Consider the following 24,027-nt stretch of genomic DNA (forward strand, 5'->3'; position numbering starts at 1 on the left):
TTCTTCAACCACCAGCAGCCAAAGGTTTTCTTCTTCCTTGGAAACAAAGTTGAGCCAGAAATGGAGAATTTGATGGGATTGTTGAGAATTCATGTGAATAGAGGGGTGAATCTTGCTGTCAAAGATGTTGTAAGCAGCGATCCTCACGTTGTTATCAAGATGGGAAAACAGGTCATTTCTGGGTTTTCTCTGCTTTTCATAGATTCTCGCCTTTGACTCCTCTAATCAGTAGTGGATCCAAAAATATTTGATTATGAATCTATCATTGTTCATGATTCCTAATCTTTTTGGAAATTGATTGTGTTGCGGAAATTAAAAACCTGCGTGGTAAAGAGAAATGTGAATCCAGAGTGGAACGACGACCTAACTCTTTCCGTTAACGACCCAACTCTTCCCGTTAAGCTCGTAGGTGTTCTTCATTAGTGATTCACAAGACTTCTTATGAGCAAAAATTTTAAATTCTCGTATATTTTAAATACTTTATTTATTTTCTAAGGATAATCTGTTTTCGTTCTAAATGAATATTTGCTGGCGGTGTATGATAGAGATACGTTCGTAGATGATAAGATGGGGGATGCGGAGTTCGAGATCATGTCATTTTTAATTGCAGTAAAGATGCGTCTACAGGATCTGAATGACGGAACTATAATCAGCAAGGTTCAGCCAAGCAGGCAGAACTGTCTGTCACAAGAGAGTTGCATCGTTTGGAGCAAGGGGAAAATTGTTCAAGACATGTTCTTGAGGCTGAGAAACGTGGAGACTGGTGAAGTTGAGCTTCGGTTGGAACGGATTGACGTTCCTGGTTCTAGAGGGATTTAATTACCTACTTGGAATTTAATTTTTATTTTCTCTGAAATGTGGGTGTTTCATGGACATTCAAACATGAATTTAGCTTAGATTAATTATTTCAGGTTCAAACATTAGGAATGTCACAGTAAGAACGTTTAATGCCAAGTGATTAAAAGTTATCTTTAAACAAATATTATCTTGTATTTATCCCAGATTAATCAAATATATATAGGGTAAACTACGCGTTTAGTACATAAACTATCAGTTTTGTTCCATTTTAATACCTAAACTTTCATTTTTTCAAAATCATATCTAACGTTTACTTTTTGTTTTATTTTAGTATATGATAAGATTTTGTTACACAATGTAAAACTCTTTTAGTTTTGCATAGATTTAGGACTGTTAGATGAGTGAAAATAAATGATTGAGATTAATAATAGGAAATGAGAATATATTCTCTAAAAAAACAATGAGTCAATCTCAACCTTCTATTTTTACTCATCCAACTGTCTTAAATATGTGTAAAACTAAAGAGATTTACATTGTGTAAGTAGATTTTGACTGAATTTATAGTCTTAGTGATTGTTTTACGTAATTTTGCTGAAATTATAGAAGTTTCTAATAACTCAATTTTTTTATAAAAGTTTCTAATTTTATTAAAAAAGAGAAGAATATTCCGAATTATAATAAAAATTTATAATCATAAACTAAACATATAATAAGGAATATATATATATATATATATATATATATATATGCTGAATTTATTATCTTAGTGATTGGTTTTCTAAATTTATGGAATATATATATATATATGCTGAATTTATTATCTTAGTGATTGGTTTTCTAAATTTATGGAAGTTTTCTAATAATTTTTTTATATAGAAGCCTCTAATTTTACTAAAAATGGAAAAATATTGAGAATTGAGATGAAGCTTTATAATTATAATCATAAACTAAATACATAATAAGGATATTTTTCTATAACCATTAACACAAGAAACTAGTTACTTAAGATCATATAAAGATCATATAAAGACCATACAAGGAAAAAGTTAAATAAAACTAACAAAAAAACTCAAACAAAAGATAGATACGAACATATCTGATTGCATTGGCAAACGAACCAAAAAATTAGATCAAATTACTGAAAAATCGTAAAATATCACAAATCAGAATAAAGTGACGTGAGAAAACTATCTACGAACACATATAGTGTATCTAAATCTGAGGGTCCAAAGCAGGAAGATTAGTAAGATAACAAATAAGCATCATCTCGATAAGTCGTGGGATGTCAAATTCATCCCTAAGAAAAAAGATAAACGAAAATAACAACCAAACGATCGAAAACATGGCAAAATACAGAGGAAAATGAGCAATAAAGACAGAGTTATGAAAAATAAATATGTAAAATAAAAAAGAAAAAAAATAAGAAATATCGACGACAACCAACATCAATATCGATATCGTCATTTATCAACCATAGATGAAAAAAAAAAAGTTAAGTTCTGTTCAGGTTTCAAAGAGTTTGATAACTTTGATTTCTAACATTCTAATAACCCTTTTAACCCATCACTATTGATCATAAAATATTTGATATGACCCAATGGGATGTTGTTACATGTAAAATTTATTTTTAAAATCAAGGGGGAATTGTACATGATTCTTTTAATGGTTTATTTACCCTTTTAATCCTTCTCTATTTGATCTCAATTCAAGCATGTTTCTTTTATAATTAATTAGGCACAATTCTCTCTCGATCAGCCACATACTTTATCTAAAAAATTTAATCATACTCTCGTATCGATTTATAGATCTTCCAAATCAATTCTCATATGATAACTCAAAAATTCGAATCATTACATCTTAAATGCTATAACTAGCCGTCATAACATTTTAACAATTAAAACATTGTTTTAGTACTGAAAATTTGTGCTAAAAATGTTAATTAAGTTAGTAATTCCCTTGCTTTAACATGGTTGTTCATACTAACCTATGTGTTGATATGCATGAATGGTGATTTTTTCGCCTTACCATTGGGAGATTCAATCTTCCAAAGGATTCAACATGATCTTTTTCCATTTCCTTGTTAATGATAAGAAATTATTTGTGTTTTCTTTTCTTAACAATTTGTGATGGTTAAAAGATAATAACCCAAATTTTTAAAGAAGAATATTAATTCTCTTTTACTATCGAACGTCAAAGTGACTAAGAGATATAATAGTATTTGTGCCGACAAACATTTTTTTTATAACAATTGGTTTTCAATTTTTGATTGAATAATTCAGATCAGGTTGTAGACACCCGTTTTTATCTAGGTTCTCGTTTTATTATTATTATTAATATTATTTATTATTATTTATATTATTATTAATTTACATATTACACTTTTTTGCAGACCCGGATTACAAATAGCCCCAGACCCAATTACAATCATTCAAGCCCACCAGAAGCCCAACAACTAAGATCCGACCCGACTTCAACAAGACCTGACCCGATTAAAATTAGGGTTTCAAAACCCTAATATATATTCCGCCACGCCACCGCAGCCAGTTTACACCTCCCACCGCCGCCACTGTTCCAACCGTTTGATCTCGTCAGCCGACAATCGCCATTCCACCGCTCGGATATCATCATCTCAGCCAACAGTGACAACCAAATCACCAAGTCAACAAACCCATTAGAAATCTCAAGAAAAATCCCGAAAAATCAGGGAAAATTAATGGAGACATAGGGGAATTATTGCCCTCATTTTTCTAGCTTCAGCTAAGGATATCAAAGATAAAAACCAAAGAAGAAAGAAGGATATTCATTCGGTTTTTGGGGAGAGAAATAGAGGAAATAGAAAAAAAACACAGAAAACAATAGAAAAAACATACCTTTGGTAAGATCCAGTCGTCATTCACTTCACCGGAGCCAAAAAGCTTTGTTATCGGAGGTAAAGCTTCGATCTTTTGCATTGTGGGGTCTCAATTTTTTTAGGGGACGAGTTGTTTAAAATCTTGGTTTTTTTGAAGGGTTGAGGGGAATAGGAAGTGTTAGGGGTGAAAGGGGCCCAAATCGGGGCTCTACACAGTGGTGGCCACAGTGGTTTGTGGCCACCGATTGGTTTTAGCAAAACAAATAAAAAAAGGAAAAGAAAATGAGAGAAAAATGAGGGGGCCGAACGACTACAGAGAAAATGGGAATGCTAGGTTACTCTCAAACCCTATAAATGTGTATTTATGTGGTGCCAAAATGATGTAGTTTTAAGGGGATTAGGGTTTCCCCTGTTAATGCGTGGGTAAACTGCATGAGGCTCTTTTTGGGTTTTATGTTTTTTTAATTTGGTCACTGAACGTGGGATTTCAGTTTATGTTTCAAGCTCCTTATTTTACTAGATTTATGTTTTAGTCACTGAATGTATAGGTTATGTTATTTGAGTAAATTACTCGAATGGGTCTTTGAATATGTAAAAAAAATGAAATTTTAATCCATGATTATATATTATGAAAAGCTTTTGAGTTTGCCCCTATGTTCAGTGCATGTTACATTTTGGTCACCATAATTTGTAAATTTCTTATTGTTTTAATTTTTGACCCGTAATAATGAATTATTTCATTCTGGTCCCGAACTTAAGGGTTTATTACATTGTCGGTGCTTGCAATATTTGATTATTGTATATTTGCTTTATTATTTAGTTAATTTGCAATAATACCTTAATATCTTGTTAGGTTTATAGTTTAATCCCTAAAGTTATCATATTTATTATTTTAATAATCATTTATATTTTTGTGAAATTCTTGCTAATTGTAATATTTTCAAATATTATTTTATACGATGAATTTATGAAAACGCCCCTTAACTGACAAGGAGCGTATTTCTAAGAATTGTTTGAATAAAATAATATCTTTTATTTTTAAAAGAATTTGTTTTTTTCTCTATTTTATATATTTGTTGTATTTAAAATTTAGGGTAATATTATTTTGTACAAGGAATCGATAAAAATGCCCCTTAACTAACTAGGAAGGTATTTTCTAGGATTGTTCATAAAAAAATCATATCCCTTTTAATTTTTCTAAAAGGATCACAATTTAAATATATTTTCAAAGTTTGTAATTCCTAATATTTAAACAACATATAATCGTTTAGGTACCAAAATTTGAGCATCGTGGGGGTGCTCACCCTTCCCCACAAGTAATAGACTCCCAAACTCTTAAAAATGAATCTTTGGTCAAAAACATATCATTTTTTGTCATTTAAGGTTTCCAACCTACCTAACTTAAATTATTTTCAACCCCAAACTATTTTTTTTAAGTCTAACAGGTCCCCACGGGAAACGTTATGACACCCTGGTGACTCCGCTGGGGAATTAGAGAGTCAAGCCATAAACGATTATAAGTTATTTTTATTTTTGGGAATTACAAAATTAAATTGTATTTAATTTATGATCCTTTTATTTATGTTGAGTTTCAACATATTATACATTATTTAATTTTTAACTAATTGATTTTAGTGATTTTCAGATTTTAACAGATTTTGGAAATTATGAGTGTCGTTTTTTTTATCGTATTTTAAGGGTTTGTGAGTTTCTCCTCACACACAACACGTGCATTTACATTCAATAAGCTCACTTACGAGCTTTGTCCCTTTTAAGTTGAGGCGAAAGCTTAGCCTACGTGAGATAATTTGTTTCTCCGTATGAGTTTTATCAAGTAACCTTTGGGGTTCATATACCTTATGTCTATGTGAGATAAATTATTTCTCCGCATGGACACAAGGGAATGTATCCTCTCGAATTGAACTCGATCCGTACGAGCATGTAATGGGATAGGATTAAGGGTTTGGCAGCCTAAGTAGGCACCAACAAGGATAATTCGAATACCCTTTTCCTTATAGTGTTGAAATCATACATATAGTGAGCCCTAGTAACCCACCCTAATAAAATTCATGTCCAAACTCTGTCCGTTGTTAGGTACCCGAATAAGTGTACACAAAGGAGAAACGACACTCCTCTGTTTCTTTACTCACATTATTTTATTTTCCAAATAAAGCATGTGAACACTAGAAAAGCATGTGGGTAGGTGTTGCAATTACCTTTCAATAATATTTGCTTGATATTTGATTTTTTTATATTGACATATTTTCTATGTTTGATTGTTTTTTATTTGGCATTTTTCATAATCATCATAAATAAAAGAAAGGTGTTGATTAACCAAGTAATCATCATAGTAGAAGAGAGACCATTAAAATGGAAAAGAGTTTTCATATCAAGGAATAACCCAATCCGACTGTCCAAGTTTAGTCTGAAGAAACACAAAGGGTGAAAGGAGACAGTTTGCCTGGGGGATTATGTATCACAGATGTCCATGTCAATTTCAATAAGAATAATCTACAAGAGCTGATAGAGATTTGGGAAGTACTTACCAAGGAGACGTTTCACACGAAACATGGCAACATAGCCTACCTCCCTTATGTAAAGATAGATGAACATTTGCTTAAAGCTTTGGTCCGATTCTGGAATCTTGCATACCACTGCTTCACTTTCAATAGAAAAGATTTGACACCAGCAATAGAATAGCATATTGCTCTATTTAACTTCGAAAGCCTTCAAGTGGATAGAATTCATTCCAGACTTTCGAAAGTCTAATCCTTCAAAAGCAAGCTTATGAAGATTATGAGTAGAGTTGAAGATTGGATAGTAAAGCACATCCAACAAAAGGGAGAAAGTGTGTTTTTCGGTGGCATTGTCTCACGAAGATTTCTTTGACAGATTGGAGTGAGGTATAAATCTTGCACCGGCTGTCTTGATAGAGACCTTTCGATCATTAAATAATTGTCGTAGATTGGATGGAAGTCGATTCAGAGGCTTCGCTCAACTACTCACCTTCTGGATTCAGAGTCATTTCTAGAATGAAGAGAAAGTGGTTGGGATCATGAATGAGATTAGGGAGCTAAATAAAAGGGCCAAACTGCATTTGTAGATTGATTTCTCTTGTAAAGATGAAAACTCTTTTGGATGAATGGAACTCTTTCTAAGAATGGTTACTTTTGGAAATCGATACCTTTTGAATTTACATTATGCACTGCGTTTATTTAAACATTTTCACATTTTTTGCATCTACATTTGCATATCCGCATTCTGCATGGCATTCAATGAAGCATTTTTACATGCATTAATCATGGAATCATGGGTTTATATCGTGGATGACTCTGAGAAAGTGCTTCGAACTATATAACTTCGTTCACACAATATTGAGAATGGAAGCAAAATTTGAGAAATTGAAGAAAGAATTGGAAGAGAGTTTGCAAAAGATGCAAGTAGAGTAGGAAGCTAAAATGGAGCATGCACAAAAGCCACCATGGATCGTATCTTGTAAAACCAAAATGACTTGGTCGATCAACTTATGGCCAAACTGATTAGGCTCAACCAAGAAAGAGACAAAGAGAAGATTTCATCGACTATGGAAACCTCTGAATGTGTGATGGTCCATGCTAATCCACCGATACTTATCTCACCCCACAAGCTTTCTAGCCACCAAACAGGCTTCTCCGCCACTAAAACTCATACAACTGTGTTAAATCCTTGGGGTAATTCTACTATCATAACATATTCGTTCCTAAGGTGACGAGAAGAGCCAAGAATGAGATCCCTGAGAACTTAAAACAATGGTACAGAGAGACCTTCAAAGGAATGAGAGGACAGAGCTCCCACAATGAAATGGATACAACCGAAGTAGTCTTATTTCCTGACTTGGTACTTCTGCCTAAATTCAAGATGCCCGACTTTGAAAAGTACAATGGAACCAATTACCCTAATGCCCATCTCAAGATGTTTGTTCGAAGGATGACTGGATATACCAATAGTGATCAGACGTTGATCCACTGTTTCCAAGACAGTTTGATTGGACCCGCTTCTAAGTGGTATAATTAACTAAGTCGTACTCAAGTCCGCTCCTGGAAGGATTTGGTTCGTGCATTTTTGGGTCAATACAAACACATGATTGATATGGCCCCTGATCGAAAAAAGCTACAAAATATGGAGATGAGGAGTGATAAAAGTTTTCGAAAATATGCTCAACGATGGAGAGATGTTGCATCTCAAGTGCATCTACAAATGATTGAAAGAGAGTTCATCGCTCTATTCATCGATACATTGAAGTCTACATATATCAACCACATGATAGGGGTTACCACTAAGATTTTCTCTGACATCATCATGTGTGGATAAATGATCGAAAGATCTATCAAGAATGGCCAGATAGAAGGCACTAGCAGTACTGACATTGTTGAAGGATCTGAGATTAACACGATTGGATCTTATATAGCTAATATGGGGACCAAACCTCATAATGTCTTCCATGAAAAGACTCGCATTGATCAAATCCCAATAACATATGATGAATTGCTCCCAACGCTAGTTGAGAAGAATCTTGTGACTCCAGTTCAATCCAAATCAAGAGAGACCCCATATCCTAAATGTCATGATATAAACACCATATGCAACTATCACATTGGGAGCTCAGGACACACCACTGAGAACTGTGGGGCATTGAAGCGCAAGATCTAAGATCTGATTGATTTAGGGGCATTGACGTTCAATATGTGATGGGACATTCTGATCGGGAGTCGACTAGGGCATCCATCAGGAGTTTTTATTGCATTCTCATGCATGTCATCTTGTTTGAACTTGTTTTTATATCCATGATTAAATGTTTGGAAGTCACTTGATATTTAAACATTTTAAATAAAATGCTTAATTCTGAGGAAGTGAGTAATGAGTAAATTTTAATCTTGAAATTCCTTGAATATTATTTTAATTAAAAGACTTTTAATAATTGAGGTTATAAATCTTTGACAAATGACAAGATTGAACCCTGTAAAATAAGAACCCCTAATCCTACTCCAAAAATACATATCATTCTCTTAAAGGGACTGGTCTAGTTTTCTCCTCGCATGTACAACCAATCAGAAGCTTGGCATTCAGGTATGTGTTAGGAGCGGATAAAATGGGGTAACTAGCATATGATATTGAAAAACTAATTGGTTTCTACTTCTGTTAATGACGTTCAATGATGATCATGATCTTCGTAGATGGAATGTTCAAGTAGATGAATCTAGTTTAGGTTAGTTGCTTGGAAATTAAACTCTAACAATGAGATTTTCTGACCTTCAACAACATATGGACTATAATAGGTTTTCCTTGACAAGCTTAAGAAATGGAATCTGTATACCCAGAATATTATATATGTATACAATAAAGCTGAGCTATTCCGCTAAAGCAATTGGTTATAGAAGAAACTCGAAAGCCCTGGCTTTATGAATAGATTACATTCAAACCATGACATTGATCGGATACTTGGCAATTCGGTGTTTGTCAACTGTGATTGTCAAGTCGAAGACTTTGTGACGACATAAATCCTTCAGTTAACCAAATAAAGGCAATTATAAAATATATGTACAATAAAGCTGAATTCAGCTAGCCAAACAATGGCAAGTTAAATCAAATTTACTAAATAAGGAGTTTCGGTGAATATGGACTAAAGGAGTTGAGGAACACCTATTATAGTTAATTTCACACGAGCACTCAAAAATCTCATTTTTAGACCGATATTTCTGCACTATCTTGGCTAGAGGAGTCTACGAAGCTTGAACAAATAGAAGATTTTAGAGAACTGAAACAAAACTATTCTAAAGAGTCTAGCAATTGACTATGCTAGTTGCGACATTTTTGTTCGCCTCCGATCAAAATGCCATACCAAGAAAGAGGGGCATGCCATAATCTTCAGAATGACCGAGGACAAATCGATAAAATGAACCTTAAAATTTAGGTAGCCAACCTCTAAACCAACCTTTCGATATTGGTATTTGTCAAAGATTTGTAGCTATCAAAGATTAAAAGAGCAGTTGATTCTTTTGATATCCAATGAACTCCTGTTTTATGAATTACTTCAATTGTGAAACCTAGAATGAAGCAATATTTTTCAAAATTCCTTTTGATATTTTTCAAAATTTTGAAAATTCAAAAGACGAAAAGCATTTTCAAACAAGATAAGTTCTATGGAAGTATCTTGGAATTCAACGAATATCTCTTCGAAGCTCAAGATCGAAGCTGGGGTAAAATTTTATGGGGCAGGGAAAACAAATTGTCTCAGGTTGAGGTTTGCAAAAGTACACCCTGGTGGAAATAAAGACAAACTGAATCAAGGATAGAGTGAAGACTGCTCTTGCAAACATTCTCCTTCCAGACCGAGAAATCATACATAAATACAAACTTACATCAACACATACATACATGATACATGAAATTTGCATATTTACATCAAACATTCATCATCATATGCATTAATGACATTTCCCCTCTCTTGAGGACAAACTCAATAATTCATCAAATCAAACACATCAAATAAACTTCATCATGACACCCATAAATATCCAAGATAATCATCCATAAATGCATCATTGATTTTTCAAGAAATAAAGGTTCGGAAATGACCAAATGTCTCTAGCTTGAAGAAGCAATGTCATCTAAAGATTCAACATCCTAAAGTGAATGATCAGATCTTTTAAAGGAAGTTAAATCTCCTCAACATGCAGGAACAAGCAGACTATATGTCTCCTTTGATGTTGTTTCTCTTGAAACAAAGTATCGTCTCGCTAGAGACGATTTTTCTTAAAAACAAATTTTGTCTCGCTTGAGACAATTTTTCTCAAAACAAATTTTGTCTCCCTTGAGACAATTTCTCTCGGAATACAAATTCCAAAGTTTGTTTTACTTGAAACAAAATTAATATCACTTGAGATTGTTTCTTTCAAAGCAGATTCATCTCGCTTGAGACAGTTTTTCCTCAAAATAAAAAATTTGAAATTGTTTCCCTTGAAACAAAAATATTTGAGTCTTTTTCTCTTAAAACAAATTTTGTCTCTCTTAAGACAATTTTTCTTGAAACAAAACCGTCTTTGAGTCTGTTTCCCTTAAAAAAATTGTCTCTCTTGAAACACAAATCTTTTAGTCGTTTCCCTTGAAACGAATTTTGTCTCTCTTGAGACAGTTTCTCTTGAAACAATCATCTTTGAGTCGTTTCCCTTGAAACGAATTTTGTCTCTCTTGACACAGTTTCTCTTGAAACAATCATCCTTGAGTCTGTTTCCCTTGAAACAAATCCTTAAAGATGGTTTGCCATCTTCATCGCGTAGAAACCATGTCATCCACCGACCAGACCTCCTCATCACGTAGGAGCCGTGTCACCCCTAGATAACCAGTCGTCCTCATCATGTAGGAACCATGTTATCATCCCTAAAGATAGCCTACCTTCCTCATCATGTAGAAACCGTGTCATCCACTGACCAGACCTCTTCATCACGTAGGAGCCGTGTCAACCTCAGATAACCAACCATCCTCATCACGTAGGAACCGTGTTATCATCCCTAAAGATGACCTGTCATCCTCATCATTTAGAAACTGTGTTATCCACCGCCCAGATCTCCTCATCACGTAGGAGATGTGTCACCCCTAGTTAACCAGCCGTCTTTATCGCGTAGGAATCATATTATCACCCTCTCTAAAGATGGCTTGTCGTCCTCATCGCGTAGGAACCGTGTCATCCACCGACCAGATATCCTTATCCCGTAGGAGCCGTGTCACCCTTAGATGACCAGAACTCTTCATCACGTATGAGCCGTGTTGTCCCCTACAACAAACATATCCAATTTCAAAACCAAAGAGAAAACTAGACAAAAACTTGTTGTCTTTTCGTCTTTGCCCTATTCTTGTTAACACAAGAATGTGCAAAGAGGGGCAGCTGTAGATACCCGTTTTTATATGGGTTCTCATTTTATTATTATTATTATTATTATTATTATTATTATTATTAATTTACATATTACACTTTTTTGTAGACCCAAATTACAAATAGCCCCAGACCCAATTACAATCATTCAAGCCCACCTGAAGCCCAACAACCAAGATCCAACCCGACTTCAGTAAGACCCGACCCAATTAAAATTAGGGTTTCAAAACCCTAATAGATATCCCACTGCTACAATCGTAGCCAGTCCATGCCTCCCACCGCTGCCACTGTTCCAATCGTTTGATCTCCTCAGCCGATAGCCGCCATTCCACCGCTCGGACGTCATCATCTCAGCCAACAGTGACAACCAAATCACCAAGTCAACAAACCCATTAGAAAACTCAAGAAAAATCTCGAAAAATCAGGGAAAATTAATGGAGATATAGGGGAATTATTTCCCTCATTTTTATAGCTTCAACTAAAGATATCAAAGATTAAAAGCAGAGAAGAAAGTAGGATATTCATTCGGTTTTTGGGGAGAGAAATAGAGGAAACAAAAAAAATAAAAAAAACACAGAAAACAATCGAAAAAAACATACATTTGGTAAGATTCAGCTGTCGTTCACCTCATCGGAGCCAAAAAGCTTTGTTATCGAAGGTAAAGCTTCGATCTTCTGCATTGTGGGGTATCAATTTTTTTTAGGTTTTTAGGGGGGCGAGTTGTTTAAAATATTTGCTTTTTTTGAAGGGTTGAGGGGAATATAAAGTGTTAGGGGGTGAAAGGGGCCCAAATCAGGGCTCTACACGATGGTGGCCACGGTTGTTTATTGCCACCGATTGGTTTTAGTAAAACAAATAAAAGAAAAGAAAAGAAAATGAGAGAAAAAAGAGGGGATCGAACGGCTACAGAGAAAATGGAAAAGCTAGGTTACTCTCAAACCCTATAAATGGGTATTTATGTGCCCCAAAATGATGTAGTTTTGAGGGGAATAGGGTTTCTCCTGTTAGCGCATGTCTAAACTGCATGAGGGCTCTTTTTAGGTTTTATGTTTTTTAATTTGAAACGTGGGTTTTCATTTTATGTTTCAAGCTCTTTATTTTACTGGATTTATGTTTTAGTCACTAAATGTATATGTTATGTTATTTGGGTAAATTAATCGAATGGGTCTTCGAATATGTAAAAATGTAATTCTAATCCATGATTATATACTATGAAAAGTTTCTGAGTTTGCCCCTATGTTCGGTGCATGTTACATTTTGGTCACTATAAGTTGTACATTTCTTATTGTTTTAATTTTTGACCTGTAATAATGAATTATTTCATTTTGGTCCCAAACTTAAGGGTTTATTACACTGCCAGTGCTTGCAATATTTGGTTCTTGTATATTTGCTTTATTATTTAGTTAATTTGCAATAATGCCTTAATATCTTGTTAGTTTTATAGTTTAATCCCTTAAGTTATCATATTTATTATTTTAATCATTCATTTATATTTTTGTAAAATTCTTGCTAGTTGAATATTTTTTAATATTATTTTATACGAGGAATTTATGGAAACGCCCCCTAACTGACAAGGGGTGTGGTTCTAAGAATTGTTCGAATAAAATAATATCTTCTATTTTTAAACGAATTTGTTTTCTTTCTCTATTTTATATATTTGTTGTATTTAAAAATTTAGGGTAATATTATTTTGTATGAAGAATCCATAAAAATGCCCCTTAACAAACTAGCAAGGAGTTTTCGAGGATAGTTCGTAAAAAAACCATATCCCTTTAAATTTTTCTAAAATGATCACAATTTAAATATATTTTCAAAGTTTGTAATTCACAATATTTAAACAACATATAATCGTTTAGGTACCAAAATTTGGGTGTTGTGGGGGTGTTCACCCTTCCCCATATGTAATCGACTTCTGAACTCTTAAAATGATCTTTGTAAAACACATACTATTTTTTGTCATTTAAGGTTTCCAACCTACCTAACTTAAAGGTTGGTGGCGACTCCAAAATCAAAATGTTTTCAAAATTATATTTCATCACCATCCCCGAAAACCAATTTTTTAAGTCTAACGTATCCCCACGGGAGACGTTATGACGGGTACTACAAAGGTTCATTATGGGAATGATCCTCCAAACCCAGTTTTCACCATTCACAATGTCAGGACTCGAACCCCTAACATTACTTAAAAGTTCTAGTGCCTCGCCATACTAGATCAATTGGTTGTTGGTTGCCAACACACATGTTTCGTATGTACCTTCAGTTCGATTAGAGTAAAAGGAGTCTTAAGAAATGAACTATAGAAAACCCTATTTAAAAATAAAATTCAAACTATTAGTTCAAAGATAAGATAAATATTATAACAAATTTATATGAATGCTTAAATCCTAAGGTTATGTTGTTAAGGAGTTAAAGGTTATATATCAAGTTTTCTTTCTCCAAATCTCCGCATGGTGTTTTTTCTTTCGTGATCGTTTTACATTCGTTATTATCGTACTTTCATCATAATAAATATGAGATCCGAATGGAAATCAATAGTGTTTTCATGAGCTGAGAGGGCTGGGCATCATGGTATGCACATGGAACCATCTTTCATCACACCCTTTCTCCTATTTTCCACACTTGAAAATGGTAGATTACAAGAGAAACAATCACCCACAGTAAAGGTGTCCATCATCCTCAAACTCTGGAACTCCTACCATTGCCTAGGCCAAGTGACTCTTCATCTCACTTTTTGAATGTTGAGACTGAGAGTAAAAATCAACAACTCCAGACAAATTGGACTTCTTCCTACTTGAACAAAACGCTTCTTCTCCGCCTCTCAATATCAACATGATTTCATCGATGCTTGGTCTTCGCAATTCTTCGTTGCTTATGCAGGCTGCTGCAGCCTGTATGGTTCGTGCTATTTGACTCGAATTTTTCAACGTACGTTTAAGTCTCGGGTCCAGTAAGTCTTCAACAGCTTCCATTCCTCTCTGCAACAGAGGTTTTGCCTGGAAATGGGAAGAAACTTCAACATTACAGCTGAAAAACGCAGACTATTACTCGTGTTGCAATGAACGAACATATCAGCTGAAAACGTAAATGAATTCGAATAAAGATAGAGATGAGAAACAAAATAAATAGATCAAAAGAAGTTCCATGATAGAGATGTTTCACCTTAAGTGCTTGTTCAAAACTTATAAAATGTAATGGTTAAAGTTAAAAGAGCAGGTAGTGTTTTGGCTCTAGGGACTGTTAAGGGGAACCATTCTTTCAACTTTCACAAACTTGGTGTAAGATCTAAATTAGTATAATAACCTACCCATAGGACCAGGTTCTCTACTCCCGGAGGCCGTCTTGCCTCGATTGGTTTCTTTCCGGTTATTAGCTCCAGCAAGGCAACCCCGAAAGCATAAACATCAGTTTTATCAGATACTTTTCCATGCTGGAAATACTCGGGCGCCAAATACCTACATACCATGAAGCAAAATAAAACAAAAGGAACAAAGGATCTTTTAGCTTCTCTACCGAATGTTCCTTTAACAGTTTTGCAGAGGAATGGAATCGAAGGAGCGGATGTCCAAGTTGCTAATCCGAAATTACACAACTGCAACCATTACAATTACAGATATCATATAATCGATTGCAAAATGACGAGACTGGCTTCCATCCTTTTTCTACTTAAGAAGTAGAGACCAAGATTCCTTACCTTGGGTGTTCTCTTGGCAGAAAGAAGAATGTTAGAGGGCTTGATGTCTCTATGAACAACTCATCTTTCAGTTCCATTGTGTAGATATGCAATTGCCTCTGCGATCCCTACGGCGACCTTATACGGAACGGACCATGGAAGTGTTGAGGGATGTCCTTTTACACCATTCTTCTTATCTACAAAACAGCATCTCCTAAATCGTTCAAAATTCATCACAAATCCATGTAAAATTCCCATGAGAAAACAAAGTGAAAACTTTACCACGAAGACGGAGTTCTAAACTTCCACCAGAGACAAACTTATACACCAAAAACAAGCCTTCCTCAGGATCAATGAAGAACCCCAAAAGAGGGACAATTAGGGTGATGCAAAGAGCTAGCAATCATCGGTTCTCTGCAAAAGGTCTTGGCAGATTCCTTGTCTTCTTTATCCAACCTCTTAATAGCCACACTAGTCTTCAATACTCCAACTCTTCCTCTGAAAACAAAGCTCAATGCTCCTCTCCCCAAAACTCTCTCTACCGCCATTTTTCCAATACAATCGAATCAAAAAGGAAACAATTAAAGAAGAACACAAGAAAGAAACCAAATCCATGAAGTTCATACCTTTGGAAAAATTTCTGGTAGCTGAAACAATTTCACCATAGTTGAATCTAACCAAAGAGTTACTCACTGGTGAAATACTTCTTTCTAAAGACTCAATCCTCCTCCATTTCGATTCTTTGGCTCTATCATCACTAACCCCATTATCCAAATTCAGCATCAAAACAGTGGCTGAGCTCAAAGGATTTGCAGTCACGGCATCTAGTTCAACTTGAGAACAAATACTAAACCTGAAAGATGAGTGAACTGATTGTAGATCAGTACTAGTCAACTCAGCTCCTCCACCAGACTCAGCCAATAACCAAGCCTTGTTGTGCTCCAAATTGTTTCCATTCTTTGTAGTCCTAGAGTTTGTGCAAGTTTCTTCGTAAAAGCCCATTGCTTTGAAACAGATCTCAATGAAGAAAAAGAAGAGGACATGCCCCACAGACACCAAAAACAAGAAAGAGAGAGAGTTAAAAATAGGGTAAACTACACGGGAGACCGCTAAATTATGGTTATTAATCGATCTTGTCATCGAATTATTTTTTATCTCAATTCGATCACCAAACTTTTTAATTTAATCAATCAGACCACTCTCTGTTAAAAAAACGGACTTGCTGCCGTGTCTGTTAATAAAAATAGCATAATTCTATATTTGTTCTTTAATATTTACATATTCTATCAATTTAATCATTATTTTAATTCAATTAAATAAATTTAACTATCCAATTAGAACATGACACGTGTCAGCACCCCGATTGAAATGAAAAATTGAAGAACCAATTTGCGCCCCAAAGGATTCAAACATGTGCCTTTGGAGAAGAATAGTCAGATGCCCAAACCGCTGGACCAAAGCTCACCAATGGTTCTAACTTACAACAATTTGTATTTGACTTGTAACACTTTGTTAATTACTAAAAAACTTAAACAAATTATTTTCTTAAATAAATTATTTTTTCTTTAACCGTTAATCGAACTGAAATTTATTTGAAAATTATTAACCGAACCAAATTAACCGAATTTTTTTCTTTAAAATTAATCGAACCGAAATTTTAATGACTATTAATCGAACCAAAATTATTTAACCGTTAATCGAACCCAAATTTATTTGAAAATTATTAATCGAATTAATCGAATAAAATAAATTATTTTTCTTTAACCGTTAATCGAACTGAAATTTATTTGAAAATTATTAACCGAACCAAATCAGCCAATTTTTTTCTTTAACCATTAATCAAACCGAAATTATTTGACCGTTAATCAAATCGAAATTTATTTGAAAAATTATTAACCGAATAAAATAAATTTGGGTTCGATTAACGGTAAAATAATTTTGATTCGATTAATGGTTAAAGAAAAAAATTCGGTTAATAATTTTCAAATAAATTTCGGTTCGATTAACTGTCAAATAATTTCAGTTCGATTAATGGTTAAAGAAAAACATTCGGTTAATAATTTTCAAATAAATTTCGGTTCGATTAACAGTCAAATAATTTCGGTTCGATTAATGTTAAAGAAAAAAAAATCGATTAATTTGGTTCGGTTAATAATTTTCAAATAAATTTTAGTTCGATTAACGGTCAAATAATTTCAGTTTGATTAATGGTTACAGAAAAAATTCGGTTAATAATTTTCAAATAAAATAATTTTTCCTTAATTGAACAGAAATTTATTTGAAAATTATTAACCGAATTCTCTTCTGTAACCATTAATAAAACTGAAATTTATTTAATCAAATAATTTTTTTAACCATACAAGTTAAATACAAATTGTTGTATGTTAGAACCATTGGGAGCTTTGGCCCAACGGTTTGGGCATTTGGCTACTCTCCCCCCAAAGATGCTTGTTTGAATCCCTAGGGGCGTAAATTGGTTCTTTAATTTTCCATTTCAATCGAGTGGTGACACGTGTCACCACTTGATTGGTTAAAAAAATCTTTTAATTAAATAATTTAAAATTTATAAATAAAACCTTCCAATCATGTATTGACACATGTCATGTTCTAATTGGATAGTTAAATTTATTTATTTGAATTGAAATAGTGACTAAATTGATAGAATATGTAAATATTAAGGACCAAATATAGAATTATGCTATTTTTATTAACGGACACGTCATCAAGTTCATTTTTTTAACGGAGAGTGGTCTGATTGATTCAATTAAAAAGTTTGGTGTTCGAATTGAGATAAAAAATAATTCGGTGGCAAGATCGATTAATGACCATAGTTTGATGGTCTCCGGTGTAGTTTACCCTTAAAAATAAAGGTCGAGAATAAAAAAGAAAGTGAGAGCTGCTTTGTTTGAAGAATGGAGGAGAATTTTCTCAGGAAAAAAAAGGGAGAGAGAGAAAAAGGGTACAGGGCAATGTAATGCAAACATAAACTGTGCACAAGGAATCAAAGATTATAACTTTTCCAGGCAAAAAAAAAAAAAACTGGAAAATCTGAGACTAAAATTAATGCTAAATAGGTGGGAGAAGGTGAAGACCAGACAAATAAGAAATTTTGATTCATCTTTTTCTTACCATTTTCTTCTTATTCAATATAAAAATCAATCCAACATCTTTTCTTTTTTCTTTTAGACATCTATATTCTTTTCTCTTTATGTTAGATTGCAATCTCTTTTGCAAAAGTTGAAACAAATGAAGTTAAAAGTACTTTTCATGATTTCTTAGTTAAAGGAAAACAAGTAGTTTATTATACACAAGCATCAACTAAATATTTTGTCACTTAATTATTCTCGTGTTTCATTTTAATTATCCAATTAATTTTAAAATTTATGCTTAAATTTATGTTTTTGTTTGGTTTTAGTCACTCTCGTTAAAAAATAAATAGAACTAATGACGTATTTTTTTTTTATTTTTTTCAATGATAATATGACATTATCTTATGATGACACTTCAATATTATCGTTAACTTTTTAACGACGGGTAACTAAAATAGAATACAAACATAAATTTAAGTATGATTTTAAGAAATAATTGAATGATCAAAATAAAATCACAAAAATAATTGAATGACTAAATACTTAGTTTATTATAAATCTTAACGGAATGATGAAGGCTTTTTAATTAATTTTAGGTTCTACGCTCCCACCATTACTATATATGTAAGTTTAGTTTTACGATGTATTGAATTTTCTCTATCTACATGATTTACTGAGTAACCTCAATGGTTAAAAGGAATGTTGTAAGTTTAAATAGTTATGTCTGCAAAATAGTATGTGTTGTTAATAATTAAAAAAATTATATAAATAAATGCTATTTTATAAGCACGTTAGACTATTCAGAAATAATAAAAATATGTTTGTAAGACCTCTTCTAAAAATGAATTAAGTTACTATATATAATATTTTTTTATTAAATATAGTAACTAAACAACTAATGTTATGAGTATCAATGCATTGGAATTTTTTTCTTAATAAAATATATTTAGAAAACTACAATTAAAACATTTTGTTCAAAGAAAGGTTGGATATAATTGTTGTCATAATTATAAAAGAAATATTTGAAATTGGGTGCAGCCAGAGAAGCATGTCAGTGATTAATTATGTGCAAATCAACATGTCCTACAGCATATTAAAGTATAAAAAATGCATTTAATATTTATTCAATCAGATATTCAGATTTTTTAATGGAACTTTAATGATTGCATAGGATCTTTTTGATAAAAAAAAATAGATCAAAGAAAGATATATGAGTTTACTGCATGCACTTAAACTTTCTAATAAATTATATAGAACTTATAAACAATTAATTAAAAATAATTTGATGTTACACATATTAATTTATCTCAGTTATTAAAGGAATTGTTATTATTTCTAGAAGTTATGAGTTCGAGCACAAGTTATTGTGTAATCACCGTTGTTTGTGCTATATTTATTATTATTATTATTATTATTTTACATTTTATAAACCAAACCCAACAACCCAATACATAACCTGGGCCCAAATTACATCACCAATAGGCCCAAGCAACGACCCTAAATAATTAGGGTTTTTAAACCCTAGTTTTCTCACAATCACGACAACCTTCATTGTTTTTGGTCGCCACCGCCGCCTATTCAAGCTCTGACCACCGTGTTGGTCATAGTCAAAAGACCAATCCTACCACTGTTTCTTAACAGTAAAAGGAGGAAATTAAGCTAACCAAAATCAAGAAAATGGGGCATTTAATAGAAGCAATCATGACTTCACCTACCTCATCTACCCTCTGCCATGACCTGCAGAACCCATACAGTTGCCTCACCAAACACTCATCTCAAGCACTCCACCATCATTTAAATACAAGCATGCAACAACAAGATAGAGGGAGAAGGGGGAAGATTTTCGAGGAAAAAATTTTGTAAAAAGGAAAAGGGAGAATTTGAAAATAAAATTTTGTGAAGGAGGAGACCCTCCATTCGAAAGCAATAAAAAGATAAAAATATTATATATATATATATATATATATATATATATATATATATATATAATTGTTTTATTTTTTTAAACCTTACAAACTAAAAAAAAGAAGACTTACCTTCGATCGGTGTTGGGGAACCTCTTTCCAAGATTCCAATGGCCAAGAGGGGGAAGAGAGGCTAACGAGCAAAATATCTTGAAATTGGCCCGATCCAACAGTGGACAGCGGAGATCGGGCCGGTGGAAACCGAAGATTTATGGCCATTTTGCGGAATTGACAGCTGGATCTCGTGAAACAGAGCCCTGATCCGAGCTTGCGACGCCAAGACGAGCCAATATATGAGTTTTGGGCCCGAACGACCATCGGTGACGACGCGAGACTCCCGTCGGATTCTGGGAAAGTTTAGAGATAAGAGAGAACTTCTCTCTCTAAAAAAAGAAAAAAGAAAAGAAAATGAGAGACAAATAAAATAAAAACAAAAAATGGGTTTATATAATCCAAACCGAAAGATGTCATTTTGGGGCTCCCATTTGTGCGTTTTGGACCCATACTATTTAACCCTCTCCGCATTCCTAGCTATTTCCTCCTGTGTTCAATTTGGTCCCCAATTTCAACATATTTCATTTATTTTCTTAAATTTAGTGTCTTTGCTTTGCTATTTTCCATTTTTGCGTTTTAATACTAATTTTTGGTTTATTTGTTTTCAGGTCCCCTTATCTTTGTCGCGTTTTAGCATTTTAGTCCACGTCTATTTACAACATTGCATATTTAATTTTGTGTTTATTTCAATTTAGTCACTTGTTCAGTTTCTTTAATTAATCATTAATTAGCCCCTGAACATTTTGTAAATTTGTAATTTAATCCTTAATTGTAATTGTTTTATTATAATTTAATCCCTAAATTATTCTTTTCAGTTTTAACCCTATAGGATTAAAGTCCTGACATATTAGTCATTACACTTTATTTTTTACACTTTAGTCATTGAATCTTTTTATTATCTTGATTTTGACATGCTGATTTTTATTACTTTTTTTAGTCACTTGTTTGCTATGTTATTCCTTTGAAATTAGTCACTGATTTTTGTTTTGTTTCATTTTATCCACTGATTGATTTTGTCTCTTTATTTTATTTTTGAATCTGATGACATAGTTTCAATTTATGCATTTTGGTCACTGTTTACTTCTGATTTGATACTATTTTTTATTTTGTTACATTTTAGTCCTTTACTTAACGTTTTAATTTTAATTTTGCATTTTTGATTCACTTATATTTAGTCATTTTGTAATCAATAATTACCTTTAATTTTGCCTTCAATTTTAAATTCCTTTTAATTTAGTCCTTTTTATATCATTTTCTTTTTAAATTAACCCCTAACTTCTAATTTTATATTCGATTATTTAGTTACTTTTATTTTAACTTTGCCCTTTTGATATTCTGTTATTTTAATTTTCGCTTAAAATTATTAATTGTTTACGTTTTAGTCATTTTAATTCCATCTTTTAATTTTTTGCACTGTTTCGATTTAATCTTTATATTCTGATTTCTCACATCTTGGTCCTTTTACTTTATGTTTTAATTTCAAAGTTGTATTTTTAATATATTGCAATTTAGTCCTTTTATTTGGTAGTTGCTTTTAATTTTGCCTTTAATTTTAAATGTCTTTACATTTAGTCCCACTTTTAGATTTTAATTATTAAACCTTCTGATTTAGATTTAGAATATTTTAGTACTAATCTAGATTACTTAGATTTTAGGTCTTGTCCTTAAATTTATACTCCTTTAAATTTGATCCCTAAACTTTTAATCTAGGAGAATTTTTTATTTGGTCCTCGCTTATGCTCGAGATTCTGAATTAATTATTCGATACTCCATAATTAATTAAAATTAATTAGAGTTGATATTAAATCCTCCATCTTTGGCCTAATTTAATCTTTAGTCATTAAATTAAGAGATTTCTTAATTTGGTCATCGCTTTTGCTCGAGGTTCCACTTTAATTATTTGAATTACAATATTGATTAAAATTAATTTAAGTTAATATTAGAGCCTCCACTTTAGATTATATTTTAATTTAGTCCTTTTAATTTAGGGAGTAATATGAGTTGGCCCTCGCCTAAATGCTCAAGGGACCATATCGATTATTCGATTCAATAATTGGATAAAATCAAGTAGAATTAATATTAGAGCCTATATTTTTAGTTTTATGCCTCTAGGCTCTTTTAATTATTCATAATTTGACACTTAAAGATAGAGAAAACTTTAATCAACCTTTAGTTTAATTAGGATTAATAATAAATTGTTTAATTGCATCATGTTTTAGAACCTAAGGCAATGTTCACTTATTAAGGAGTCAATAGTATACCTCTCGTAAGTATGCTCAGGGGTTGACTACTGGTGATTCCTGAAATACGTCAACATTCTTTTCAAGACTGCATCATGATTTTCTAAAATATCGAGGCAATACTTGGTTATTGGGCACAATAGCTGATCTCCCACATTCATGCTAGGGGGCAAATGCTATTGGCTTTAATAAACGAATACCCTTTTCAACTTTGCATCCATAATGATTTTGAAATTAGATGAAGTTCGAACTCAAAAATTTTAATTTTAAATATAGGGTAATTAACTATGTACCAAATTTTGGGCGTTGTAGGGGTGCTAATCCTTCCCCATGCGTAACTGACTCCCGAACCTATTTTTTGGTTTACATAGACCCTAAACTTGGTATTTTGATAAAAATAAATTGTTTTATCAAAATCACCTGATTTTTATGGTGTCTTGTCGCACCTTAAAATGATTGGTGGCGACTCCTCACATTTCAAAATCTTTTCAAAGAAAAACCCTTAAGTTGTACTAGTTTTTATCCCACCCCGACGAAAAAAGTTGTTGACAGCTTGGTGACTCCACTGGGGAAATTTTGTTTTTTAAAACAACTTGAGAGTCGAGCCACGAGTTGGCTACCCTATACTTAGGATTATGGAAATTATGAGTTCAATCTTATTTAATTTATAGTTCATTATGCTTTTTCAAGAAAAAAACAAAAAAAAGATTTTCTCTCTGGTTAATGCTTACACTTCTATAAATATTTAGGACTATTGAATATCATAGCTCTAAACCCGAGCTCAATCTCGATTTATTTAAGTAGGGGGAAACGTCACACCTCATGAGGAGCATTGGGCTTCCTTGTGTGGGTCTGACAAATTACCTCTGGAAAGCATCCTAAGTTTCCTATCCGTATATCAGTTTCGAGGCACGCTTTTAGCGGTGTTATCCCCTAAGCAGAATCTGATTCACAAGTTTGTAATGGGCCAAAATCGGAGTAAACCTTAGTAGGTTGTAAAGATGGCTTGGGAACCCTTTGATAGAACCCAGCCTCATCTAGAGAATTTAGTAGACCTACCCCGCTAGAGCCATGTGGATAACAGAGAAGAACTAGAATGCACGCGGTTATGACTCTTAATGTAACATCCATTTTCCGTATACGTCCCCGTACACGAGTCACTGTTGTCACATGACTTTTAAAACATTTTCGTACTTGAAATCCAGTAAAATTTTGTTTACTTAAATAAACGATTTAATAATATAGTTTATAAAACATTCTTCAAATACATATATATATATAAAATAAAGTTTAAAATCCATCAAACAATAGTTTAAGTTCGAATATAACATAAAACTACAACCAAGTACCAATCTTATCAGAGCATCACAACATATCTAAGTAAATTTCAACTAGTAATATCAAAATAAACATCTAGAGATGTCATATTGTTACTAATGAGGCAATCATTGA

The 24,027-nt window shown here is 32.9% G+C and overlaps 2 long non-coding RNA genes and 1 pseudogene across 2 annotated transcripts; 1 reads left to right on the plus strand and 2 right to left on the minus strand.

The window, feature by feature from the left end:
- On the plus strand, nt 1–837 carry LOC120182476. Its single transcript, XR_005521838.1, has 2 exons — nt 1–171; nt 546–837. It is a non-coding gene; the product is annotated as an uncharacterized LOC120182476 (long non-coding RNA).
- Nucleotides 706–23,877, minus strand: LOC120182475. Its single transcript, XR_005521837.1, has 3 exons — nt 23,844–23,877; nt 19,108–19,113; nt 706–826 (listed from the first exon to the last, which is right to left on the minus strand). It is a non-coding gene; the product is annotated as an uncharacterized LOC120182475 (long non-coding RNA).
- Nucleotides 14,155–16,299, minus strand: LOC120182474 (annotated as a pseudogene).
- Nucleotides 23,878–24,027: the final 150 nt, after the last annotated feature.

This window comes from Hibiscus syriacus, unplaced genomic scaffold, assembly GCF_006381635.1.
Source record: "Hibiscus syriacus cultivar Baekdansim isolate YM2019G1 unplaced genomic scaffold, ASM638163v2 tig00112673_pilon, whole genome shotgun sequence".
NCBI lineage: Eukaryota > Viridiplantae > Streptophyta > Magnoliopsida > Malvales > Malvaceae > Hibiscus > Hibiscus syriacus.